We start from the raw sequence: 25,007 nt of genomic DNA, 5'->3' as shown, positions 1-25,007 counted from the left end.
AATGTCTTGTAAACCATGGATGACGGGGAAACAGGTAGATTTCGTACTCCTAGATTTCTGGAAAGCGTTGACATAGTGCCCCACTGCATGCCGTTAATGAAGGCCTGAACATATGGAATACGTTCTCATATATGTGAATGGCTTGTAGACTTCTTAGAGAATAGAACCCAGTATGTTGAACTGGTCAGCAGGTGGTTATTGGAGACATGAATATTGTCAGGAGTGCCCCCGGGAAAGTGTGGTTAGGACCACTCTTCTTCTATATGTACATAAACAATATGATGAGTAGAGTGAGCAGCAGACTGCGGCTGTTTACTGATGGTGCTGAAGTGTACGGAAAAGAGTCATCATTGAGTGACTGTAAGGGACCGCACCTACTTGCCTTCACCGATTTTGTCCAGATTTATGGTATATGCAGGGCTTAGCCAAAATGAAAGTGACAGAAGTGGGAGCTCCAGATGGAAAAGCATTCAGAAGAAATAGCATTTTTGGCATGGGTTCAGTGAGGCATAAGTCATTTATGTTAGTGTTGTTTCCAGAATGCAGTTTGTGCAGGGAAAAGTTTCAGAATGGTAACCTGATGGTAATGGAATTGACTCCCTATACACTAACATTTTTATTTTCTGTTTTTATGTTATTTATACTGTTGATAAACTGGAATAATGCTAATTACATTGTATATATTAATATTTTCATTAGAGGCATGAAAATCAATGATGAAGGAAAATTTGGAATTGCAAGTAAATTTCCGAGATGGAATTGTAAGGTGTACACAAGAACTTCATTTATAAAATTAGTTTCTTTTATTATTTTGCAGGTTGATGGTTAACATGTGTTGGGGTCATATTCATTGTAAAAACAGGGGAACATTTTGTTTGCATGCAGCTACAGAGGGCTGTTCGAAGGTCAAAATCACTTTTGATGCAGTCCCCAACAATGTCTTTCCTTCTCATCCCATTCAGTAAGTCTCCTCTCACCCTGGGTTCTGAGAAACTTTTCCAAACTCTACTCCTTTACTGAAACCTTGCTAGTCCTTTTCTTTCACATCTCTTCTTTCCACTTCAACTCTTCTGCTAGAAGAAGGAGCCACTGGCTCCAAAAACTTGCAAATTTTGATCCTTTTATATGTGTATTCTCCTGCCACCACTTAGCAAGTAGATTTTTTTATCTATCCAATTATATTTTCAAAATTTGATTATTTTTGTTGATATGGAATTTCTATTTGGTATGATGAATGCGAGCTTGTGCTAAATGTAGATGAATGCTAGTTAATGCAGATGAATAGGAAAACCAATCCTGTGATGTTCAAATACGGTATTGATGGTGTGCTGTTTGACACAGTCACACTGATTAAATTTTTAGCTGTGATGTTGCAAAGTGATATGAAATGGAATGAGCATGTAAGGTTGCAGTGGGAGAGGTGTCTATATGCCCTCAAATTCAGTTTGTTGGGGGATATCTCCTTTCTCTTCTTAATTGGACAAAAAGAACAGTGCGCTTTTTCTAACAGACAGCCATGGCAGGAATATATCAAGTATGTTTCAAGAAATAAATCGAGACATGGCAGTGACCAGTGTTGTTAAACCTGGAGCGGGAGCTAAACACGTTTTAGACCCTTGCATTCAAACAGAATCCACGCAAGAAAATGACTTTGTCATATGCATAACGGGATCAAATGATGTTGCGAAAAATGAAGCAGATGTCTGCGTAAAAGGGCTTCAGAACTTTCTAGAAAAAAATAAATCAAGGAATACAGTTTTTGCTACAGTGCCTCATAGGCACGATCTAATCTATAGTTCGTGCGTTAATAAAGAAATTCGAAGAACGAATATTAAAATAAAGAAACTGTGTTCTGAATACGCAAATTGTGCTGTGGTCGATATAAGTAAACTGCAGCATAACCTTCACACCAGACATGGTGGGAAGGGAAAAAGTTTGTGTGTGAACGTGTCAACGAAGTAATTAAAGAAAGACTCACATGGAATAAAACAATCTACGGAAGTAGCGGTTTGAGTAATACCTGGAATGTACGTCATTTTTTAGTATAAAAGTCTGTGAATCAGCGGGTAATAAACCTCCTGTACTTCAACTAGGTGCTAAAAGTGACATTCGAATGAGAGAGTGTTCACAGACAATAAACACAAATATGTTACTGTGATGCAAACGAACATTCGCTGCATTAGGAACAAAGTATTACAATTAGAACATTTTTGCAGTATTGAAAATGTTGATGTTGTTTGTATCTCAGAACGTTGGCTGACAGAAGATCAAGTACAATATTTTGTTCCTCAAGGGTATGCTGTTGGAGGCATTATGTGTAGAAGTGAAAGAAAGAATGGAGGTGTCCTAATATTTGTTAAAGATAGTATAATGTTTACCAAAATAGATGTTAGCTCTTAGTGTGCAGAACTATATGGAGAATTTAGCTGTATAAGACTAAACGCAGAGAATACTATAATTGTTAGCTTATATAGATCACCAGGAGGAGATGTAAATACATTTTTCAAAAGATTTGAGCTGCTTATGAGGAAAATACTAAAATCTAACATAAAACTAATTTTCTGTGGTGATTTCAACATTGAAATGGCCAACAGTGATGAACATGTTACTAGAACATTTTTTAATATCTTAAGATCACTAAATTTACAATGTACAAATTACACACCAACACGGGATAATGCATGCTTAGATAATATTATAGTAAATTTTTCTAGGTATATGTATGACATTAGACTTGCCAATGGAGCCCTAGGTGATCATGAACCATTGATTTTAACATTCTGCTGTGATCAGTTGCCTAAATCAGACAAATCAGTCAGAATCAAGTCTAATGCCACATGACTAAGAGGGCAGAAAGGCGAATATATTAATTTATTTATTGACAGAATATCTGATGTTAACTGGGACTTTGTATACAACACGCAACCTGCGAAGGGTGCTGGTGAAATGATGTTTAACAACTTCCTGGAAATACAGAGTTATGGTGCTCCTGCTCACCATTAATCAAAAGTAGCCCTTTTCATAAACAGAAAAACAAACAGCTAAAATGGTATACAGATGAGCTAACTCTCACTAGGGAGGAGATGCTCAGACTGTACAGAATATATAAAAATTCTTGTAAACAAGGACCTGAGATAGATAATACTTCTTATAGAGCTTATCTAAAATGTAAATAAATCTACAAAGACAAACTGTCCTTGGCCAAAAAAACAGGCATGTGAACATTATATTGAAAGTGCTCCCATCAAATGTAAAGCAGCATGGGATATCATCAACCAATATAATTCACAAACCCATACACAAGATGCAATGCTGGTCCCAGCAGTGAGTGAGCTGAAAAACAAAATCAAGCAAAATGGCACTTGTGCACGAGATCATCTCGGTGCTGTGCCCCATAGGAGGTATACTTTCCACCGGAATGTTGTCACCCCAGAGGATATTGTAAAAGCTGTGGCAATGTTCACCAACTCCAAAAGTATGGACTGTTATTGGTTTTTTAACTATGTAATGAAAAAAATAATACACTTTATCTGTCAACCTCTTTCTTTCATGAAACTTCCTGGCAGATTAAAACTGTGTGCCCGACCGAGACTCGAACTCGGGACCTTTGCCTTTCGTGGGCAAGTGCTCTACCATCTGAGCTACCGAAGCACGACTCACGCCCGGTACTCACAGCTTTACTTCTGCCAGTACCTCGTCTCCTACCTTCCAAACTTTACAGAAGCTCTCCTGCGAACACTCCGCTGCAGAGTGAAAATCTCATTCTGGAAACATCCCCCAGGCTGTGGCTAAGCCATGTCTCCGCGATATCCTTTCTTTCAGGAGTGCTAGTTCTGCAAGGTTCGCAGGAGAGCATCTGTAAAGTTTGGAAGGTAGGAGACGAGGTACTGGCAGAAGTAAAGCTGTGAGTACCGGGCGTGAGTCGTGCTTCGGTAGCTCAGATGGTAGAGCACTTGCCCGCGAAAGGCAAAGGTCTCGAGTTCGAGTCTCGGTCGGGCACACAGTTTTAATCTGCCAGGAAGTTTCATATCAGCGCACACTCCGCTGCAGAGTGAAAATCTCATTCTCTTTCTTTCATTTTTAATATGTGTTTAGAATCTGGAGTTTTCCCAGATGCACTCAAAACTGCTAAAGTGATACCAGTCTCTAAAAAGGGAGATAAGCATCTGCCCCAAAACTATTGACCAGTTTCAGTTGTCCCAATTTTCTCTAAAGTTTTTGAATATGTAATGTACAGTCAACTAAATAGCTATTTTGATAAGCATGATACTCCTCTCCAACAGACAGTTTGCATATCAACGTGGTAAAAATACCACTACTGCTGTCACTGAAGTTGTTAACCAGGTGTTTAACTGCATTCAAAAATAAGGATCGAGTATCAGCCGTACTTTGTGATCTTAGCAAAGCCTTCGACTGCATACCATCTAACACCATACTTGCAAAACTGGAATTTTATGGCATACACAAACCATCTTTAGATGTAATCAAATCATACTTAAGTAACAGGAGACAGTTTGTATCAATTAAAAATAGATGCTCCTCGCTGAAGGAAGTTCGGGCTGGAGTGCCTCAGGGCTCGGTCCTAGGTCCTTTTCTGTTCATCATTGCAATTAATGACTTACCTTACCGTGTAGGAGCAAATTCAATTGTGTGTTATGCAGATGATACAACATTGCTCAATACACACCATGACACAACAGAACTGCATCAGGCAACACAGGAAAAACTAGAACTAGTAATGAATTGGTTTTCTTCTAATGAACTCCTATGTAAGCCTGATAAAACACAAGAACTAATTCTGGGTTTAACTACAGCTGTTGAAAGCAAATCAATAAAATTATTAGGATTCCACATTGATTCAAAATTAAACTGGGAGGAACACATTAGCCATATCTGCAAGAGAATAGCAAGAATGTGTTATCTCATGTGGAGACTTACAGATGTAGTCACTGATGAGTATCTAAAGGTGGTATATTTTGGCCTCTTTCAATCACACATTTCCTCCGGCATATTGTTATGGGGACATTCTTGCTTTGTCAGTAAAATTCTGAAAATTCAAAAAAAAAGTAATCAGAATAATGAGCAAAGTTAAGCCCAAGGAACACTGCCGCCCCCTCTTTATCGAGCACATGATATTAACTGCTGTGAATCTATACATCTACACAGCACTGCTTTATGTCAAAAGCAACTTAAATGAGTTCGAGACCAGAGAGAACATGCATCCCGACAACACCAGAGGCTAACTGGACTTCGACATACCAAGACACAGACTCACAAAGACAGCAAACTCACACAAAATAATGAGTTTAAAACTCTTCAATAAACTCCCAGCATCTACTTGGTCACTGACCAGTAATATTTTCAAACATAAGATTTATGACTGGTCACTCAAACACCCATTTTATAAGATAACAGAATATTTTGAAATAATTGTTGACATTAGTATATAAGAATATTCCTAAAAGAAAAGGAATTAAATTTTAAAAACTTTACTGTAAAGTTATTGTTAATTGTATATTTAATGTTCAGACCTATTCTGCTGTAAGTGGTCAATGGTGAATAAACTGAATACTGAAGTGCAGTTTGCAAGCCTCATGAAGGGTGTAGCCATTTTCATGTTTGATCAGCTGTTTGCTTACACAAATCCTGAAAAATTCTGTAGTGACACTGCCCTAGAAGTTAAGTGTGTGTGTGTGTGTGTGTGTGTGTGTCAGGAATATAGTATGGTCATAATCCATCCTGTGTTATTCCGATAGGCAGTTTTCCTTCACTGCCAGATTGTTAGGTACTGCAGTCTGTTGTGCCATTGGTGTTCACAGCAGTGATTCTCAACAGTACATACTGTCTTACCTATGTCATTCAACATTGGAACATTATCTAACAGACTCTGGAAATCTTTTGTCTGTGCTCATCCTTATAATAACAAGCAGTGCTTGTGTTTTAGCTTGTTGGCGAGAAACAGTCTTCACTTGTTATTTGTGGATAAGTTGTCCTACTTATAAGGATAATGCACCTCAAAATAGAATAACTGCAGTGTCCACATCATCCTGAGTTTCCTCTACTATTTCTGCTAGTTGTACAGTTGGTATAGGACTTCTGGACTTTGCTCTCCAAGTTTGCTACCTTTTGTAGCCATTCTCCTGGAACCCCATCCTCAGATGTTCTAGTTCTTGGTTGAGATTGCTTGGTGGACAGGTTCATAACCTATGTACCAATGTTTTGAGCAGCCTGTTCCTCTGCATCAGATGTTAGCAGCGGGTTATGGTATGGAACAAGGCAAAATTTCTGTCTGTAAAGGAATAATTTAAATTCATGGACAGTGTAGATTGTAGTGAAGGCCTCATGTTCTATTTGAGGTAGCGTTCCTGGGAGGCAAATAAGGTCTTCGAAGCATGTGCCATGGGACTTTCTGGGCCATTTGGGTAGTCATGGGAGTGGATAACACCAATACCAGGGTCATACAATGTAGGCTTTCATGGCTGGTATTGTCTTCACTTAAAATTTCCAGGTTGATGAGCGTGGTCGATGTATAAAACTTTCCCCTTTACGTACATTGTCCATGGCCCATCAGCCTGGAAGTTTTAAGTGAAGCCTGTACCATGGGTTTATGCATTGGTCGTTACTATTCAGAGACAGGCCAGGGGCGTATGTTGACTAACATGGTGCTTGCTTATGGAAGTATTTCAAAGTACAGAAAGCCTGAGTGAGGTGACCATTCAGTACATGAAACTTGGAATCATAGCTGGTTCAGTGAGGAGAGTTTTCAGCTATATTTGCAACAAAGCTGCCATAATAGTTGATCTTACGAGGAAACACTTGTAGGTCTTTGACAGTTTTGGGTGGCTATATGTTGTGGATAACTCGACATAATCTTCGATTGGTTCAAGTCAATTAGCTCAAAGTTTGAACCCCGATATTTCAAGGATGACTGCATGAAAGAACACTTTTGCTGGTTGCATTTTAGTCCTTTTGTTGCCAGCCTCTGGAGCAAGTGTTTGAGGTTGTGAAGGTGGTCCTCAGGAGTGAAACCTGTAATTAAGATTTCATTGAGGTACGCGGTACAGTTTGAAATTCTGTGTAGAAAGTGATCCATAACACACTGGAATATGACAGGGGCTGATTGGGTTCTGAAAGGTAACCAGTTATAACAGTAGAGGCTGTATGGTGTATTGAGCACTAGGTAAACTCGTGACACTGCATTCAAGGGAATTTGAAAATATTTCTCTGTGAGGATGATTTTACTGGATAAAGTGCTGTGGCCTAATTTGGCAAGTAGTTCACCAGTGGTTGGTAGAGGTAAGTTTCCATTTCAACTCATATGTGTTTAACATCACTTGAAGGAAACCACAAAGACTCAAAGTGCCGTTAAAGTGGAGTGACTCATTGACCGTGAGGAATACGCATTAACACATCCTCATGAGTGAGTCTGCCCAGTCACTTTGAGGGCATCCTTCGGAGTCAGGGGCACCAGGTGAGCTTTGAAGAAGCATGGGGTAGCCATCACTTGAAAGTCATGTGAGCTTCAAAATCAGTCACCTTCCCTATCTCAGGTGAGAAGATTTGAGGATATCTGTCACAGAGAATCTTTAGGTTGGTGGAAAATCCTTCAGACTTCATAGTGTGTACTGTTTCAAGAATCGTAAACCCAAAAGCATGAAAAGGGTCCACTCCATAAACACTGTCCACCTTGGGAACCTCTACCACTGGAAAATTTACTGAGTGGTGGACTTAATTATACATAAGTAAAATTGAAAGTTTTCCTAACAAGGACACATGATGGTGTCCATAGGCCCAAAAGTTCAGGCAGCAACCTCAAATTTAAGTAAGTGGCTTGGTTTAGAAAGGACACAGAAGCACCAGTGTGAAGGAATAACTTCACTGAGTGCTTGCTGCTTGTGGATGCATCTAAGTACTTTTGTTGGGGCTGCATACTGAGAAGTCTGCTCTTCCACTGATCTATTACTCATGTGGTTCACTTCCACAAGTAGGGGCATGTTTGTGGTAGAACTGCTGGAAGATACTTCTTGCAAGTATCCCTTTTTGCCACACCTGTGGCATGTTAACACCGAAGAGGGCAATCTTTGTGTATGTGGTTTACAGCCCGACAGTGATACTGTTACTGGCATGGCCTGTCACCGCTGTTGTGGTTGTTGATGGGATCATCTGAGTCATGGAGAAGGTGAGGGCGCTGCTAGAGGTAGTTTGACATCCCACGTGACCAGTGCTGGAGAGCTGACTGCTGTGATGTCTTCTTCCATTGTAAACGAACTCTGGGCTGCAAAGGCAGTTTCATAGGCTTGAGCGGTTCACATTACCTCCATTAGAGAAGGATCTGATTTCACTTCTATTAGAGAAGGAGCTGATTTCCTCAGTGCATGATTCCAAACTTCTGAGTTGGGTGTAAGTTGCACTTAACATCAATGATTAGAGAATAGTTCTGTGCATAAACATTCAGAATTGCAATCCTGCTTAGTCTTCATAGGTCGGCGGTCCAGTCCGTATGAGATTGACGGGGGCCATTTTTGTGCCGCCAAAATTCAGTCCTGGCTGTAATAATGTGTTTCATTGTCTTGTAATAGAGAAAATTCTCTAGGCAATTCAAATCGTACTGGATTTGTTAGTGGCTTTAGTTTCTGTATTAGGTAATACAATTTAAGATTTCCTAACAAGAATGTCACCTTTCATCTTTCTGTGTTGGAAATTTGGCAGTCATAGAATGTAACTGCAATTATTGGCTCTTAAGCATCCCACTCTTCACTTTGTTCATTAAATTGTAGAGAAGCCATAAACATGGGTGGCACAAAGATGTACTTGTTACATTTCCTAACACTTAAGAGGGCTACGATGTTGCTGCTGTTAGCACTTGGTAATCATGCGCGGTTTGCATTAGTAATTGCTGAAGTTGCTGCATGGTAAGAAACTTACACTTTCACCTAATCATGGAATGTTCAAAGACTGATTTGCAAGCGTCACAGGTCCCGAGTTCTCACTACTTTTGTAAAGGCTGTCTACACTCAAAACTAATGTAGTGTCACCCCATCTTAAAAAAAGAAATTATTACAGAACACTCCCCAGAGCATTAGGCTATGTTTAAGCAAGCAATCCAACCAAATTCCAGTTCGCACATGTCAGCCAAAGTCCAGTTCACACAGTGTCAAGACGTCAACCAGTCACTAAGAGTCCATAGAGTAAACACCTTTAAAGCAAGTCCATAGCATGAACCAAATCAGTAGGTTTCCGGCAAACACTTCCACTGCATCAATACTGCAACAGAATTACACCTGCCTCAAATCAGTGCTGGAATGGCTTCTATGAAGGATTCTGGTATGCGTGGCCTCGTTAGAGGGCACTCCTAATGACAAGTGCCATGGCAGTTGATAGTGATGTTGTGCCAGCTACTTGGTTTCCATAGTGACATTGGTGCCACCGTAAAGGGGTTTGAAAGAGGATAGATTGAAGAATTAAGGACTAAAAAGTTGTGTAGAGGGAAAAGACAAGTGAAATTACAGACTTGAATGAAAATGACTCAGAATAGAAAATGCTCAGAATAGAAAATGCTTAAGAATGGAATTAAGAAAATTGTGGATAAGTTTATAGGCAATACAAAATTATAGCTAAGAACACATCTAATTGTAGAGCAGATATTGCGTCTATGGAGTGCCGAGGATCATCCGAAAGATTACAGAAACCAAGCTGAACTGAACTCTACCTGAACAGGCCATGAAGGCTTAACTGTACCGACCAGCCTTTGTGTCATCCTCAACCCACAGGCGTCACTGGATGCGGATATGGAGGGACATGTAGTCAGGACACTGCCCTCCTGGCCGCATATGAGACTGGAGTCATGGAGTCATGGAGACTACTTCTCAATCAAGTAGCTCCTCAGTTTGCCTCACAAGGGCTGAGTGCACCCCACTTGTCAGTAATGCTCAGCAGACCAGATGAAAGTTTACAAGAGAACTAATAATCTTATTATTTGCAAGTACAAAGAAGCAAAGAAAAAAGCAAACAACTGATATCGAAAAAGATATTGAAAAGGACACAAAAATAGGAAGTGTGATGCTACATTCTTCAGTGCAACGGGAAAGAAAACTACAAATGTAAAAGTAGAAAATGTGGACAAAAAGATGGTGAAGATGGGTGAACACTGACAAGTACCACAGCCAGAATTGAACATGCTCTGAAGAATCTGAAGGATATAAAAGCAGTAGATTTCAATGATGTATCAGCAGATTTTTGTGAAATGGTGAAGAATTTCTTGTTCAAGATAATTATAGACAGCCACTAGAAAGAGGAAATTGGAGATCTGTAAAACAATTGCTTTGTTAAAAAAAGGAAATGTTATTGCATAATGTGATAACTGGACAATGTCTGTGTATCATATATACATGTAATGAAGATACTAATAAAGTGAGATGGAACTTAGCTTAAAAGATCAGTTTAATTTTAATAGTGGAACCAATTTAGCAGTGCATATGATATCGGAAAGAAGACCTTTAAAAATCAAGAAAGGAAACAGACAAAGCATCCCCCTTTCACCATACTTGTTCAACAAATACTGTCTGAGAAGAAAAAGTGAACCACCCAGAAGGGGAGGAGGAAATGAAATAAAATTTCATGGGTTAAGGCGGTATCTGATGTTATTTCAGTTATCGCAAACTCAAGTGAAATTTATGAACTTGGCAGTATGAGCCCACTTATCTGTATGAAGTTGCACCCCCTCTGATGTGGGTGCATGCACTAATTCTGTCATAAAGCCATCGTATTGTCTTCTGAGACAACCTGGCCCATGACTTGTAACAGGTCCACAATATCCAGGATACTGATACTGGGCCGGAGTTGGCACCAGGGAAAGATCTGGGGGTCTTTAATGGCCACAGGAGTAGCTCAACATCACACATACAGTTCATAGAAACATTTGTCATGTATGGGCGGTCATTGTCATGCTGTAAAATGGCAGCACAATACTATCACATGAGAAGTGACATATGAGAACACAGGATGTCCGTGACATACCACTGTACCATCAAGAGTTCCCTGATCACTACCGGCAACTATGTGAAGTAATAGCTGATGGCTCCATGCACCATGATGCCAGTGATAACACCACTGTGCCATTCCAAAACTTTTTTAGAATGGAATGTCTCCTCAGGTCACCTTTGCATTCGCTGTCGATCATCATCCAGGATAGTGCAGAACCATGATTGTGGTGTGAATGGCAGCCTACACGTAGGACAGTAATTCCCTAGTCTGCTGCTAGTCTCCCACACATGGTGAGGGATGACACAGAATGTTGCTGGGAGTCAATACTTGTTCCCAGGCAGCAGGTGCTGATGTCAATGGGTTACAGTGTTCTTTATGCACAATACAGGTGGTCAGACATGGCCGACAAGAACCTTGATGATGAATATGGCTGCTCTCATGGTCCTATGGAGTGCAGCATTACACCAGTCTCATATCCAAATGTCCCACAAATCTGGATATGCAATTCGGCCAGCAGTCTAAATGACGACACACAGTGAAAGTCCATTTAAATTCTGTCAGGTGCTGTCTTATATGAGTATGCATAATCTGCTTGTTCTTCACAATGATCACTCAACATTTTATACTGTTCCCAGCCCTTATACACACTACCAGCCTGGTAACATTACTAAACACAAACCACCTGTTAGAGAGAATTGCAACTGCCTTCATTTACATACCAGCCAGTGTACCATGAGTTCAAAAGTTACGTTGACATCTGTCCATATCTTCTGGGTTGTTCACTTTTTTTGTCAGGCATTATACAGAGTGTACATAAAGTCTGGGAACACTTTCAGTTATTTATTACTCGAGAACCAAACACTTATGTCATTTTGAAGAGAGAGCCTGAAAGTTTTTTTTCACATATACTGCCACAGCGTAGTTTGGTAATTTGCTGATAGTCAGCGCTAGTCGCAAACATGGCGAGTTCAGGTGCGAGAGCACTTCGCCGAGAGCACTGCCAATGGATATTCCTACAAGACCACGTTGCAGCAATGGCTGATGCCTCAAATGCAGTCGGACTCTCCGTTCATCTTTCAGCAGGATGGGGCTCCACCCCATTTTCATCGTGAAGTTCATGGGCAGCTGAACACGGAGGTGCTGCATCAATGGATCAGACTCCGCGTGACTTTTTTCTGTGGGGACACATTAAAGATCTGGTGTATGTACCAGGTCACTCATGGTTCGCTTATTGAATCTTTGTTAAAAACACTCTTTCGGAGTTTCTCTTCAAAATGCAATATGTATGATATCTGTACAATGTTTAGTTCTTGTGCAATAAATATTGAAAGTGTTCCCAGACTTTATGTACGCCCTGTACTGATTGAAGATTAGATTAGCATCTTGAAAGAGAGAACAAAGAGAATTATAATTCGCAGACAAGAAGTCAAGGCATACAATTTTCATACATTTAAAAGAGTATAAACCAAAGATAAATATTGATAAGGCAAAGCTGTTGGTAGTAAGCAACAAATGTGACAATCACGATGTCCAAAATTGAATAAGGAAAGCTATTTAGTTATTAAGGGAGTGTTCTTTTACAAGAGATAAATTAGAATGTGGAGTTACCTTCACTAAACATGCACCACAGAAAAAGAGACATCTCTTAATGAGCAAATATATGGACATCAAATATTGAAGGAATTCACTAAAAATTGGAGAGGAATAACACCTCATGCAAGACACATTTGCAGTTTTATTTTCACACAGACATGATTCAACACTTTTTGTGCTATCTTCAGTGGGCTTATTTATTTGTTTTCCTTCTGCACAATTGTTGTTGCATGTTAACTTTTAAAGAAACTTTTCATACAAAATATTTACACTTGTAAAATGAGCAGTCATTGTCAAATATTTTACCTTTGTTCGCATATGGTACAGAGTTTAGAGATGTGTCACTGAGTTGAGACATTCTATTTTGTTTATTGTGCATTTCTGACCAAGAATAGCTATGTATCACATTAGTTAGCAAGTTACTTAAAGTTTTTGATGCTGTGGTGTTTTTACTTTATTTATGTTGGGGTATATGCTTATTTCTGCAACTTTTGTCATTACACATGCATTTTCTGTGATTTGTTAACCAAGCAAAGAGTTTTTGCTGCCATTGCATATTGTGGCTGTATATTGTTCCTTTGTTTTGTGGCATGTGTGTGTGGTGGTATTTAGTTTGTTTGTGTGTCCAAGACGAGGGGAGGAAGAGAGAGAGAGAGAGAGAGAGAGAGAGAGAGAGAGAGAGAGAGAGAGAGAGAGAGAGAGTTGTTTTGTGGCATGTGTGTGTGTTGGTATTTAGTTTGTTTGTGTGTCCAAGACGGGGGGAGGAAGAGAGAGAGAGAGAGAGAGAGAGAGAGAGAGAGAGAGAGAGAGCACTTTGGGGGAGATTTAGATAGGCATGTAGAGTGAATGGTGTGCACTATGATGAGAAGGGAAATTAATTTTGAAGGCTGGTCATATGCAGTTTTAGGGTGGGTATTCTATTGTAGCAAAGAAGGTTTTGTAGCACAGTGGTGTGTATTCATTTAGTACTTTCTTTCCTTGGACTATTGATTTTTGGATGTGATAGTTTTCTTCTGTTGTTAATTTTTGGTGTAGGCTGATACTGATTTATAGTTTTCTTCTGTTGTTAATTTTTGGTATAGGCTGATGACTGATTTTAAGGATTTCTAAATCAGCTTCTATGTTTGTTGCATAAGATTCTGTGTTGTTATGTGATTTGGAAATGTTGAGTGTGAGCTATTGCTTTTCAGTGCTGTGAGACGTTTTGTGTACCTAGTTTTAAAATTATTGCGTGTTTGACCCACATATACACATTTACAGCAATCACAAGTTAATTGATATATACCAGACTGGCTGTATTTGTCAGTGTTGGTGATATTTCTTCCAAGTCTGTTCTGTATTGCATTGTTGGTTCTGTATACTTGTATATTGTGTTGAGTCCTTGTCTCTTTAGTATATTGCATCCACCCCCTTTCTCTCTCCATCCCCCCCCTCTCTCTCCCCCCTTCTCTCTCTCTCTCTCTCTCTCTCTCTCTCTCTCTCTCTCTCTCTCCCTCTCCCTCCCTCTCTCTCTCTCTCTCTCTCTCCCCACCTCTCCCTCTCTCTCCCCACCTCTCCCTCCCCCTCCCCCCTCTCCCCACCTCTCCCTCCCCCTCCCCTCTCTCCCCACCTCTCCCTCCCCCTCTCCCCACCTCTCCCTCCCTCCCTCCCTCCCTCCCTCCCTCCCTCCCTCCCTCCAAGCAAATGAAATAAGCATGTTACCCCAACACAGAGAAAGTAAAAACACCACAGCATCAAAAACTGTAAGTAATACGCCAGTTGATGTGATACATGAGTGAGTGTTGGTCAGAAATGCATAATAATCATAAAAATAAAATAACATTTTGCTGTTTCCAGATGACAAGCTGTAGACTGTGTAGTATACCTAAAGCTACTAAAATGAGCATCCAGTAACTTCATGGGAAGTATGTAAACAGATGCATCTACTTAATTTCCAAATGTACTGCAGAACTTCAGACATATCATAAATAAACAAAATAAAATGGCTCTCTCATCTCTGTACTCTATGCAAACCAATGTAAAATATGAGGTGTGATCCAAAAATAACGGGAATTTTTCAATTTTCAGGGCTTTGTACTTCAGATTTTCAATTTTATTATTCATGTTAGTACACACATTCCTGATGAATGTTTGCATTTTCAACTGTTTTGAATATTTAGTTTATTGTTGACAGTCAAAAATGTTTTTTGTATTTTTGAGTGATTGGAGAATTTTTACTATTGAGAAAGTGGATCAATGAATTTGCATTAAATTTTCATTGAAAAATGGAACAAAGTGGAACACCGCATTCCATATTTTGACTGTGATTTTTGGCGAAACTACTATGAGTAAGACAAGAGTTTGCAAGTTGTATGAACGTTTCAAAGAGAGTTGAGAGTAAGTTGAAGATGACAACTTACCCCTGTGCCCTAGCAGATCTATTACTGACAACAATGTGGAAGAAGTAAAGAAAATTATGCTTAAAATTTGCTGAACCACCATCAGAGGGGTTACTGATGATGTTGGCATATCCTTTGGCTCGTACCAAGCAATTTTTTGGATGTTTTGGGCATGAAACATGTAGCAGCAAAGTGTGCTCTGAAATTGTTGAAGTTCAATCAAAAACAATGTTGGGTATACAGTGTTCAGGAATTACTAAATGAAGTCAACAATGATCCAGAATATCTAAAGAAGGTTGTAACAGGTGACGAAACATGAGTACATGGGTATGACGTAGACACCACGTCCCAATTGTGCCAATTGAAACAGTCTTGAAGAGCCAAGACCGAAAAAAAAATTGATAACTTTGATCACATGTGAATGTTCTTCTCACTGTTTTCTTTTATTACAATGGATATTGCATCATAAATTCCAGCCTTGTGTAGCCAATACGAAATACTACTTTGAAGTTGTGTGCCATTTATGTGAAACAATCCGAAGGAAAAGACCAGAATTGTGGCAAAACCACTCTAGGGAAATTGCATCATGATAATGCTCCCACTCAGACCTCAGTACTCCTTCATGATTTTGTGACAAAAAGTAAAACTGTTCCCCCTGCATCTTCTTTCCATTTCTGAGGCTGAAGAGAACCATGAAATGACGTCATTTTGCCACCATTGATGAGATAAAACAGAATCGCTGAAAAATTTGACTTGATGATGAAAAGTGACTTTCAGAAGTGCTTCCAAGGTTGGAAAAATCACTAGCACAAGTGTATTATGTCTGAGAGGGTTGCTTTGAAGGGGGCAAAGTTGATGTTGATATATAAACCATGCTTATTTAAGGAAAACAAAAATTTCCATTCCATTTTGATCACATGTCAAATTTGACAATAACCGCTCATCGTACAAATGTAAATATTTTGTACCTAAAGTTTCTTTGTAAGTTAACATGTAACAACAATTTTGCTCAAGGAAAATAAACAAATCCACTGAAGATAGGGAAAAAAAGTGATGGAAGTGTCTGAGTTAAAATGAAACTACAAAGGTGCCTTGCATAAGGTGGAATTCCTCTCCAGTTTTCTTCTTAAGATAATCATTCGTTAAATCTCTTATGTGCAGTGTGCCTCTCTATAGGAGTGAGAGTTGGACAACGATTTAAAGTAGGGAAACAGTAGGTGAAACAACAGACGCCTGAAACTGAAATTGTCACCTGAATTAGCTAGACCAAGAGATAAACACATCTTTAGGTACCAGTAAAAATAAAAGAAAGGCAACTACTCAAGGATATAGAAAGCATAATGATAAATGTTTTTCACTATGTATTGAGACATAATAAATGAGTCACAAACATTTTTGAAAGCAAAATACTGGACTGAATAACAACTGTTTATTAACAATATAAGAACACAACTCAAATACATTGCCGTGGGTGAATGTCCATGCAACTGATCTACAGACAGAAATGTCTGCCTGAGATGCATCTACATGATGAAGTCCAAGATTTGTTGTAGGCAGTGAAGCGGGAGGAACTGAGGATGATCGATGGTAGGACCCAACCTGGAACTCAGAATGTATCCTTGAGGATGACAGTACTTCTGGGACATTGGGCATTGGCATGTGTTGGAGGCTGCTAATGTGATGATGTGTAGCGAGACTTGGCACCTGGGAAGGCTTGATGGCAGTCCTGCATAGTGTCAGTGACAGGTTTTCATGATGAGTACGATAACTGTTTAGTGAGCTGCTGTTGTGGTCTGCATGAAGCGCAGAGACGTAACTGGTTGTGCCACAGTCGGCTGGTGACCTAAGTAGTCTCTAGCAGAGCAAAATTAATGTGGTGCTGTATGGCTAGGATATGCTTGTAAACAGCTTGGTAACTTGTGTTTGCATTCTCCTGCAGAGGTGGCAGCCCACCATACTCACGTGACATGCGGAACAATCCGACCCCCTCAAAAGACATGATTGGTAAGCTGATGATGGCAGGGCAGGTGTCGGCAGTCAATGAGAGTGTTGCTTGATCAATGGCAGCCAGTTAGGAGGCGACAATGCTGCTAGGCTGGTGAGACATCTGATCCAGCAGACAAGAGGCCACCTCGAACGGGGACCTGTAAAAACCAGAGATGAACAGGATTAGCATAATGAGAGACTGCGTGGTTGCCAGGCAGAGGAGGGGGGGGGGGGGGAGGGGTTACAGGACATAGGCCTGGCACTGCTCGAGATTTGTAGCAAAATTTCCATAACGCCAAGCGCCAGAACCAGATCACAGGGACAGACAGGAGCTACCCGTGGTCAATGCATCCAAAGGAGGAAGCAGCACGGAATGGAAGGAGAAAGCCCCTGGAGCAAGCATGCACATTGGATACAGGAGGCACAGGAAACCAGTTGTGAGATGAAGCCTATGGCACCTGACTAATGAGTAATTTGATGGGTATGCTGAGACTGGCTGCAGGGTCAGCAGTGGCAGTGGTAAAGGCAGCAGGGCTGTCTGCTGTTGTGGTGGGGTGGCAATGAACTTGTGGTGGTGGCTATAAGGCCAGCTGTAATATAGCAAATGGCAACCATGTTGACAGCGGAAGGGCTGGTGTCTGCAGAGATAGGGCTGGTCGTAACAGGGCCAGCAATGAGAGGGCTGGTGACCTTGCAGGTGGTTGTCTCAATGCTGAAGGTGGCGGTGGCAACAAGAACAGAATCTGTCACATTGACGCCAGTGGGGATGACTCCGGTGGCTTCAGGAGCAGCAGAGGCAGCTAGAGGGCCAGCTGTGGCAAGGTCAGTGCTGACAAGACAACTGGCGTTAGCATTGCCAGGGCTGGTGATAGCAGGATGGCTGGCTGGAACAGGGCCAGTGATGACAGGACTGACAAGAAGACTGGCAGTGTTATCGACAGGGCGAGGGACCAGAAGACCAATGACTAGGATGAGGTTTTCACTGACAGGCTTGGCGATGATAGTAGTTATGCCAAGAGCAGGGCTGACTGTGACTTGGCCAGCTGTTGCAGCGCCAGCAGAGGCAATGATGGTGTCATCAAAGAGAGGGCTGCCTATGAGAGGAATGGTGCGGCAGCACATATGGAGGCGCAGTGTCGTTGAGGAGAGGAGCAGTCATGAGAGGGACGACTGTGGCAGCATCGGGGAGGCATCATCACAGAGAGGGACAGCTGCAGAGAAGGCATCAGTGACAGTGGCCATTGTGGTCTGGGTGCCAGTGAAAGGTCCACAGAGGGAGAGGACACAACAAAGGAACCAGAGTCTGAAGGCACAGACAAATACGTGAAAGTTGCAGTATGACAACAACACGGAAGGGAATGCATACAGGAAGAACATAGTAATGGACCACCCAAGTTTCTTGGAGGAGAGAACAGTGCCAAGAATGTGCAACACTGAGAGGAAATATGAAATGTAAAGGAATGCCTATCAAAAAACAACAAGTGAACACAGGTGCAAAAAGCAGTGTTGATGTGGTTGAAAAACACACAAACAGTTGAAAAAGAACGAAACTGTGTTCCAGCAAAACAAAGGAAGAAACATCCGGAAACATGGAAATGCATGTGAAGAGTGGCCTCGTCGTCCACATCCTGTTGGGCACCACCATCCTTGGGAAGAGGGCTGACCATGGTCAGAGCAGATGGTGGATGAACTGGCACTGCCAGAATAGGTGTTGCTAGAGCAGAAACCGGCAGGGTTTGAGATGCAGGAATCGGTGGGAACTATGGTGCAGGAGCCAGTTGGGCACGTGATGCAGGAATGAGGAGAAATGCCTGGGCCAGAGACATGAGGGATGGCGACATGGGGGGCCGGTATAGGCAAGTCAGTGGCATAGGGATGTGCAGGCCGGCCGGCAGTGTGCAACCAACAATGCACAGGCTGACAATGCATGTGCCAGTGGCTGGCTGGCCATTGGAGTACAAGCCAGCATTGTGCTGGGCAGTGACAAGGGCACCAGCAGAGCAGGAGGAGCCTGAGCCAGAGGCACTGCAGTGGAAGGTGTTGCGGAACGAGGCCAGGTGGGGAGGGGGGGGGGGGGGGGGCAGCGGAGGAAGAGGCTCTCCACAAATGCCTCACTTGACACTAAAGTGGCATGAAAATCCACAGACCACCTGCACAACATCTGTAGCAGCTCCTGCTGTGAGATCCACAGTTATTCCCAGTGTTGGAGAAAGCAGAATCCATGGTGGTTATGGAGAACGGCAATGCACTGAGAACCCACACAAGACATTTATTGTTGCTGTTAGCTGAGTGGAGTGACTGGCAGGAGTGTTTATTATAGATATAAGAACAGAACCTCAAATACAGTTTCCATGCATGAATTTCCCACAACCAAAGTACAAACAGAAATGTCCCTGTGAGACATTGCCTGAAATGAAATGTGCTTACACAATAAAGTCCATGAGTTGTGGTAGGCGGTAGAGCAGGAGAAGCTGGGGTCGATTGACAGTAGGATTCAACCTGGAACACTGAGTGTATCCTTGAAGATGATCATACTTCTGGGACCTTGGGCATTGGCATGTGTCGGAGGCATAGCTCGATGACATTGGCTGCACGTGGCGTAACATGCGGCAAGACATGCCACCTGGGAGCGATGGACAGAAGTCTGCCTTCATATCGGTGACAGGACGTGGCACCATGAACAGTGGACAGTGGTCTGGTTTAGTGTCAGTAACAGGTGCTGACGGTGAGGACGATGACTCCGTTTAGTGAGCAGCTTTTGTGGCTGGCATGAAGCCCGGAGATGTAACTGGTCACAGCATTGTCTGGTGGTGACGTAAGTAGTCTCCAGTAGAAGATTGTAAATGTGGTGCTGAGTGGGCACATGATGAGATGTAAGGAAGTAATAGCCTGAGTAAAGCATTGTCTGCCATGATAGGCATGCTGCATATTGGCGATGTTGGTTCTGCTGGACACCATGGAGACTGTGCGAAGCTACCGAGGTAAACAGCCTGAGCTCTGTGAGGTTTGATGAACCTATGCTAATTAACAACTCAGTGACTTGTGTTGATGTGAGCCATTTATTTGCATCCTCCTGGAGAGGCAGATACTAACTCCAGGAATGAATTTTTTGAAGATCTGAAGAGAACACTTAGATATTGGAACTGCCAAGTAGGGAAGAAGGAAACAGAAAATCAAACAAACTGGTTTGGTGACAATGCTTAGGCTTCAGAATACAAAGATTAAAGTGTTAAGTTTTTCTACAAAAGGAACTTAAGAAGCAAAATGATCACACGTGTGTGGATTACACAAGTTATGTCTGACTGATCCCTTTTTTCACATTAAAAAGTGAAATATTAGAACTAAACCCTTGAAATATGGAGGCGAAGAAGACAGTAGAATATTTGTGTATAGTTTCTAACAAAGTTGAACAAGAGGAGGATATACATAGAGAGTGGAACGGGTTTTATTAGTAACATCTGTAAAAAATGGGGGACAAGAAGTCTTGCTCATATTACAGGGGAATTAGTGGGAATTAGTGAAATAGCCTTAGCAAAACTGTACTCTAGTATCCATAAGGAAAAGACTGAACAGAATATAAGAAAGCTCTCAGAGGAACAAAGTGGCTTTAGGGCTGGTGGCTGATGTTTGGATACATTCACACACTTACATTAGCAGTTGAACAGAACAGAGCTAGTAACAGGGCAATGGATGTGAGTTTTGTAGATTTGTAAAAAGCATATGATAGTATCCCATGAACTGAGATTACACCTGGCATGAAGAAACTGAAAGTACAGGGTAAATGGATTACTATAGTTATAAGAAGTACAAAGAGACAGAAGGAAAAGAGAAACAGAATAAGAAAACTGTAAAACCACCAAAGGCCTTAAGTAATGTTGCAGTCTATCCTAATTATTTTTTAATATATACATACACCAAGAGCTTCAACCATGGTATAAAAATTGTTCAGGGATGGATATATGAATTGGACAGGAAAGAATGCATTCATTACTTTTTGCAGATTACCAAATAATTTTTGCAAACCGCAGACAAGAAATGGAACACTTACTGGATAAATTGCAGAAGGAATACGCAAGGTGGAGTCTAAAAATTAACAACAATGTAGGAAAAGATAGATTGCTAATTATTGTAAAGATAACATGCCAAGTTGCAGACAGGTACAATTAAAAGAGACACATAAGCTTTCAGACACAGCCTTCATCAGAAAAAGAGCAACACACACTATTCATTCACACAAGCAAGCACAGCTGAGGCACACCTGGCCATCCACTCAGGCAACTTGAGCCTGAGCAGCCGGAGTTTGGCGGTCGTGTGCATGAGGTGTGCTTGCTTGTCTGAATGAATGGCATGTGTTTCTCGTTTTCCAATGAAGATTGTGGCCGAAAGCTAATGTGTGTCTATTACTTGTGCCTGTCTGCAACTTAGCGTGTTATCTTTACAGTAAGTAGCAATCTACAGTTTCCTAAATGGCAGTTATTCCTGCTTGGGGTCAAAACATTAATTTTGATAAGACCAAGTACATATGTCTTTTGTGAACAAGGAATTAATTTAGTTCTTGAAGATGAAAGAATTATAAAATTGAAAAATTAAATATTTAGGTTTTGTTATATGCAACAAAAGTACCTGTGACAAAGATATTGCCGACCAAAGTAGTGATGGGTAACTGAGTGATGAAGTCCCTACATGGACTCATTTGAACAATAGTATTACTCAACAGACCAAAAACAGCATATTCTGTAGTATTATTGAGAATATAGTTACTTATAGCCAAAAATGTGGCCTTTTACGAATAAAAGGAGTGACAAGGTTGGAATAATGCAATTAGATATTATGAGAGGTTGCTTGCAGGTTGCCCACATAAATGAGATCAAAACATCTAAAATATGGGGAAAAAATGTAAGTGACAGAGTCCATAACGAACAGACTGGAGAAGGGAGGTCTTCAATTGTTTCAGCATTTTAAAAGAATTCGCAGTGACAGGTGGCCCAAGATGGTAGTGATGTGGGCCCTGAGGAGAACTGCAAGGGACAGACACATTTGTCATGAAAGTTATATAATGATCAAGTGATGGATGAGAAGGGGTTAACAGTTTACGACTGAAGTAACCAAGACTACTGGAAGAAGAAAATGACTAACCTCTAGTAGGAAAAGTCAAAGAAGAAGAAGAGGAAGAAAAGGGAAATTAAAACTGTGAAGTATAGTAATATTGTATCAACACGGCTAAAAGGGTAATTTAATCCTTTTTGTGTCATTATTCAATAATTTACTCTCATAGTTCTGAAAGAATGAAGGCTTATATTGTTATTTGCTGTATATTTTAAGCCCTACTCCGTCGTCTAATCTGTAGTGAATAAAATTTTCATTTTTCTTAAAAAATTGTTGTTAGTTATTCATTTCACTCATTTTATTCATCTCCTACATGAAAATAGTTTTTTGTACCTCACTTACTGTACCTCACTTACCCCTCGCATCTTATTTATTGTAGGAACCACAAGAAAGTTACACTAGATCTATTTGAAAAGTGAAGAACCTTTCAAAACCAAGGAGATTGAACCAGTAAGTAGAATTAATTTTGTAGATTAATTAGATTAATAGGCATTTAAGACACTGGAATTTGTGGGCCTGGCAACAGTATGGCTGGTTATTTCACTATTGAGGATAATGGTTCATTGTGGATTTAGTATAAGTATGGTATCTGCAAGTACTTGCATGTAATTAAAAATTGGAAATTAATGCCCTAAATTAAAAGATCAGACTTCATTAAAATTTAATAAAATGATTGTATTTAACAGATTAATTAACATAACAGATTATGACAACAGAAAAGTAAAAAAAAGTTAGTCTTTTGCCGTCATTGGGCCGAGGAAGTACAAAGTTAACTTTGGTTTACAGTTTCTGCTTGACAAGCTGAAGATTACTCCACCTTTCTAGTCTGTCACTAGTTTGATGACATCTTGTTTCCTGTGTATATACTTCTTTGTGTATTGAATGATATCTATGGGTTGTATACAATTTCTACTACATAATTTACCAGGTGTAGAAGTATGAAACTGGAGTTTCCCTATAGACGGTGCTAGCCATCAGTGTAGGCTCTGTGAGACTGCGCCTGTAGCACCATCTGATTCCTGTAACGGGTGATGACGAATGTCAGCACACAGTAACCCAAGTTCAATACATTGGTATGTGTTTAAAACCCGTAAGCATGTTGAGTTTTGTGTCTATGTACTACAATTTGCAGACAGCATTGGTTTTCTATTATAATTTGAAGAAAACTGCTGAGGAATCACATTGAATGCTTGTAAAAGCTTTCAACGAACATGCTCTTGGGAAAACACAGTGTTTCAAGTGGTTCAAAAAATTTAAAAGTGGCGATTTTGATCTGAGAAATGAAGAGTGCAGGAAACCACCAAAAGAGCTCGAAGACAATTAATTGTGGGCATTATTGGATGAAGATGATACTCAAACTCAACAAGAATTCATGGAACAATTGAATGTGATGCAGAAAGCCGTTTCTCTTCAGTTGAAAGCTATGGGAAAGGTGCAGAAAGTGAGAAAATGTGTTCTGCATGAAGTGAATGGTAAAAAGCAAGCAAATCGAAAGACCACTTGTGAAATGTTGCTCGCCAGATACAAAAGAAAGTCGTTTCTCCATTGAATAGTGACAGGTGATGAAAAATGGATATATTTTGAGAATCCTAAGCATCGTAAGTCATGGGTAAATACAGGCAAACCATTGATCTCCACTGCAAGACCAAATCGCTTTGGAAGAAAGATAGTGCTCTGTGTTTGGTGGGATCAGAAGGGTGTCCTCTATCATGAGCTGCTAAAAGCTGGTGAAACTGTTAACACTGATTGCTGCCAACAGCAAATGATCGATTTAAATTGGGCATTACGTGAAAAACGACTGGAATATGAAAAAAGCAACACAAAGTCATATTGTTCCATGATAACGCCCCATCACACACAGCAAAATGGGTCAGGGAAACGATCGAGGTGTTCAGTTGGGAAATACTAGGCATGCGGCTTATTCTTCAGACTTGCTCCATCCTATTATCATCTGTTCACATCACAGGGACACACACTCGCTGAACAATGCTTCAGTTCATATGAAAATGTATGAAAGTGGCTCTCTGTCTAGTTTGCTTAAAAAGAAGAAATGTTTTTTTGCAATGGGAGAAATGTATAAATAGCAATGGAGATTATTTTAAATAAAATATTATTTATCAGTTTCAAACAAGGTCGCCTACCGCTGCAATGAAGGTAACACGTGAGGAATAATATGTGGCTTTGAAATTCTGCTTTTGGCTCAACAAATCTTCAGCTGAGACCTATAAAATGTTACAGGAGGCCTGTGGAGAGTCTTTTCTTCCCTACAGCACAGCTTGAAGGTGGTTTAAAATATTTAAAGAGGGGAGACAATCGATTTCAAAGGAAGGTGGACCCAGTGCTACAGTTACTGCTCTTACAGAAGAAAACATCAACACTGCTGCTGTCATTGTGAGAGAGATTTGACGAATTACCTTAAGATCATTTTCTGAAATACTGAACATTTCATTGGGTGCCACCCACATGTTGGTGACAGAAAAATTACACATGACACATCTTTGTGCGCGATGGGTTCCAAGACTGTTGATTCCCGAATGAAAGGACATTGCTGATGAAACTTGGTTACATCATTTTGATCCTGAGAGCAAACAGCAAAGCTCAGTGTGGAGATCTCCTTCATCACCAACCCCAAAAAAGCAAAAGTGGTTGCTTCTGCTGGGGAAGTTATGGTCATCTTATTCTTTGATATTCAGGGAATGGTTTATCAGCGTGTTGTACCTGCACACACATCAGTAACTGGACAACACTACAGGGATGTCCTGAAAACATTTCAAGTCCATATCAGGCACAAAAGATCACATTTCTGTGAAGCTGGCTGGATGCTGCACCATGATAATGCACGGCAGCATATTGCTAATGTTGTTGCTGAATATAATACAAAAATCAACGTGAAGTGCATCCCCACCCTCCCCATAGTCCTGATTTAGCGCCATGTGACTTTTTTCTATTTCCTAACATGAA

General features: G+C 40.7%; 1 protein-coding gene across 8 annotated transcripts in view; it reads left to right on the top strand.

Annotated features, from left to right (window-relative positions):
• Window positions 1-25,007, top strand: part of LOC126161681 (L-gulonolactone oxidase-like) — a 137,429-nt gene that overhangs the window by 21,092 nt on the left and 91,330 nt on the right. For all 8 annotated transcript variants that reach the window (XM_049917695.1, XM_049917692.1, XM_049917694.1 and 5 more), the window contains one exon: window positions 22,426-22,496. The gene's annotated coding sequence lies outside the window, so the exon portion shown is untranslated. The remainder of the gene's footprint in view (window positions 1-22,425; window positions 22,497-25,007) is intronic.

Source organism: Schistocerca cancellata, chromosome 2 (assembly GCF_023864275.1).
Source record: "Schistocerca cancellata isolate TAMUIC-IGC-003103 chromosome 2, iqSchCanc2.1, whole genome shotgun sequence".
Taxonomy (NCBI): domain Eukaryota; kingdom Metazoa; phylum Arthropoda; class Insecta; order Orthoptera; family Acrididae; genus Schistocerca; species Schistocerca cancellata.
The sequence above is the reverse complement of the archived record's forward strand: the minus strand, read 5'-3'. Positions and strand labels throughout refer to the sequence as shown.